This window comes from Cucurbita pepo, unplaced genomic scaffold (genome assembly GCF_002806865.2).
Source record: "Cucurbita pepo subsp. pepo cultivar mu-cu-16 unplaced genomic scaffold, ASM280686v2 Cp4.1_scaffold000126, whole genome shotgun sequence".
NCBI classification, from domain to species: Eukaryota; Viridiplantae; Streptophyta; class Magnoliopsida; order Cucurbitales; family Cucurbitaceae; genus Cucurbita; species Cucurbita pepo.
In genome coordinates, this window is record NW_019646435.1 from 113,371 (window position 1) to 117,041 (window position 3,671).

The following is a 3,671-nucleotide window of genomic DNA, read 5'->3' on the forward strand; positions in this document are numbered from 1 at the left end:
TGAATTGTATGACATGAAATACGGTAAATTGCATGATACATAACCCCGCTAGGAATATGTATGATATGTAACAGAATGAGAATGAGAATGACATGTAAGCATGAAAACGTGACACGGGGTTATGTTCATTAAATGATGACTTTAGGACTAGTGGGACCTCATGCATATTGTGTGATCATGCATTAGGGGAGATACCCCTATCCCATCACGAGGTACGGACGCGTACATCCAAATGGCAGGACAACGATCGTTATGCCCTGCATAGCGCTACCGTGACGGTTTTAGTTTTAACGGGTCCCGGTGGGCCCCCAGAGCATGCCCATCGGCTAGGGACAGTGGCCCAGCGGTGTGCGAACTAGTTGGTGAGCTCATACTCGCACGTATGGGCTGCGTGTAGAGTATATGGTACACGTCCACGATTACCTGTTAGGATTACACCGTAGGGAAAACGAAACGAAACGAAACGAAACGAAACGAAACGAAACGAAACGAAACGAAACGAAACGAAACGAAACGAAACGAAACGAAACGAAACGAAACGAAACGAAACGAAACGAAACGAAACGAAACGAAACGAAACGAAACGAAACGAAACGAAACGAAACGAAACGAAACGAAACGAAACGAAACGAAACGAAACGAAACGAAACGAAACGAAACGAAACGAAACGAAACGAAACGAAACGAAACGAAACGAAACGAAACGAAACGAAACGAAACGAAACGAAACGAAACGAAACGAAACGAAACGAAACGAAACGAAACGAAACGAAACGAAACGAAACGAAACGAAACGAAACGAAACGAAACGAAACAAAACGAAATGAAACAAAACGAAACGAAATGAAAGATAGGTCCCATCATTTCATTGCATGTGATTGTTGCATTTAACCCCAATAGTGGGGTCACTTACTGAGTATTTCTTTAAATACTCAAGCCATGTGCTACTACATTTTTCAGGTTAAGGCAAGACATTCCTGTACGGCTGACGACGACATCGCAACTCGAGATCATGGCACATGCATAGGATAGTGGTATTTATTTTCTTAGACTTAGGATAGAATAGGATGTTTTAAACTTAAACGCTTATTTATTTTATTTCGGGTCTTTTGTTGTGTCGTTTTAAAGATGTTTTCGAAACACGTAAGTCCATGGCTGTGTTTTTAAGTTAAAGGTTATGTTTTATGGAATTTAAATGAAGTCTTCCGCATTCAATGTTTATGGTAGGTATACAGTAGCGACCTTAAATTAAGTAGAAAATTTCGGGTCGTTACATAAGTAGTCGAATACAAAGATGGAAAACGATTTTATGACCTTGCCTATCTGATGATTAGGGTCACCAACCTCAAACACATGGTACTGCCCACTTTGATGGCTATGATAGTTTGCTTACGTCATCCAATTATTTCACAATGAAAAGTCATTGTCAATGTTCAGGTATTATGAAGGTTTATTTTGTATGGATTGCCTTATCCAATTTAAAGTTTTCGACGGTTGCAATCGAAGATTCATTCACACTAATCCACGTTCGTCGCTCAACAGATTAGATTTAAAAATTGTGTTGCTATTTTGTAAACTTCTTTCATAGAGGGTAGATGACCTGGATGCTAAATACATGCAACATAATGGGATGTCTAGGTGCACAGATCTCTTGTCATAATATTAGTTTGGTTATAAACTTATATAAGATCATATAATATGTACATGTATAAATATATATAAATTCATATTTATTTAACGATTAATTTTTTTTTCAATTTAAGTTTATATATATATTAACGAAATGTTATTTAATTTAAAATAATTTAAAATAATTTATTTAATTTAAACCTTTTTCATTTTGAAAAATAACTTAAGGTTATGGATTTGTTAAGCAAAATTAGAAGCTTAGCGATCTAGACATTTTTAAAGCTCGAGCATTTATGATACAAAATTGAAAATTTGAACTTACGAAATTTTAATGTACTAAATTAATACAAGCTCAAAAGTTAAGGAACTCAAGTTGTAATGAATAAAAAAATATATATTTAAATGTTGAGGGACGAGACCTATAAAAATGTTTGTAGAAATAAGATGGAGAGATTTAAACTCATCTATATTACCCCCATAAACTATACCATCCTCAACAAAAGAAGGAATCCAATAAACATAAATGCAAATTGGAAATGGTTTAAATGTATAAGAAAACTTTATTTTTTTTTTCTGGTAACAAAATAGCCCAACCTCTAATTAGAGAAGACCACTCCAATCCAAAAATAAGGTTGAAGGGTACTCAAGAAATTCCACTCATTGAAGCCTATGAATCACCTTAAGTAGAAATACATTTGGTGAGATCCCATATCGGTTGGGGAGGAGAACGAACTATTCTTCATAAGGGTTTGGAAACCTATATCTAGAGAATATCGGCTAGTTGTGGGTTTGAGTTGTTACAAATAGTATCATAGCCAGACCGGGTAGTGTGTCAGCGAGGAGACTAAACTCCGAAGGGGGATGGACACGAGGCGGTGTGACAGCAAGAACGTTAGGCTCCAAAGGAGGGTGGATTGAGGGGTCCCACATCGATTGGAGGAGGAAACGAATGCCAGCGAGAACGATAGGCCCCGAAGGGGGTGGATTGTGAGATCCAACATCGGTGGTTGGAGGGGAAATAAGCATTCTTTATAAGGGTGTGGAAACCTCTCCGTAACAGATACGTTTTAAAAACCTTGAAAGAGGCTTGAAAGAAAAAGCCGACAATAACTGCTAACGGTGGGCTTGGACCGGTACTATACTAAGGAAAAAAAATAGGAAAATGATAAATTTGCTCCTACTTCATGGATTTGAATTCACAATAGGTGTTAAACTTATGTGAGACACTTAAATTCAGACCCCGAAAGTAAGCATAAAATTGTATTAATGGTCCGATACTTGTGAATGACAGTTCTAAGCAAGAGGTACATATAAAAAACAAGAAAAGGAGGAAACTAAATAGTGGATTCAAGAGCTATCACATCAATGGTAAGTAGTGATATCATACCCAAGAAGAAATACGTATTGCCCGGTCAAATTGTCAATATTCTTCGTTCGTTGTAGAAGTACAAGGTGAGGGAGGATGGCAACAGCTTCCAAGTACAAAGAAAATGCCCACAAAACCTGTTCCATTGATTGAATTCAATATAGGAAAGAAATGTGCAACAATTCCTTCATAAAAACATTAAAAATAGACGTACATATAGGTGATGGCTATGAACGATTGAATATGAACTCCCTAAGAATATGAACTTCATGAATGTATTATACAGAGATATGAAATATATTAACATTGAAGAAATTGCAGCCAAAACCTAACTAATGAAGAGCGTTTGCGTTCCTCGTGATTCTCGGCGCGACGGCTGGAATTGCGAGCGAAGGCGAAGAGCGGCGGCTGTAGTCCATATGCTTAAGCTCTGCGACCCCCAACCTATTTACCCCTAATTCAACATTTTGAGTTCTCATTCTCTATTTACCAGCTATTAATCGGGAAATTTTCAGAGCATACCATCAGAACAAAAGAACATACAGAGAAACTCACCGTCAAATTATCAAATCATAACGAAAGAAGAGAAATAGTAGCTTATAATCTTCTTCCTCACCGAAGTTGAAGTCACAACGGTCGGAACTGGTTGACAAAGATCTATTGATTCTCCGACTAG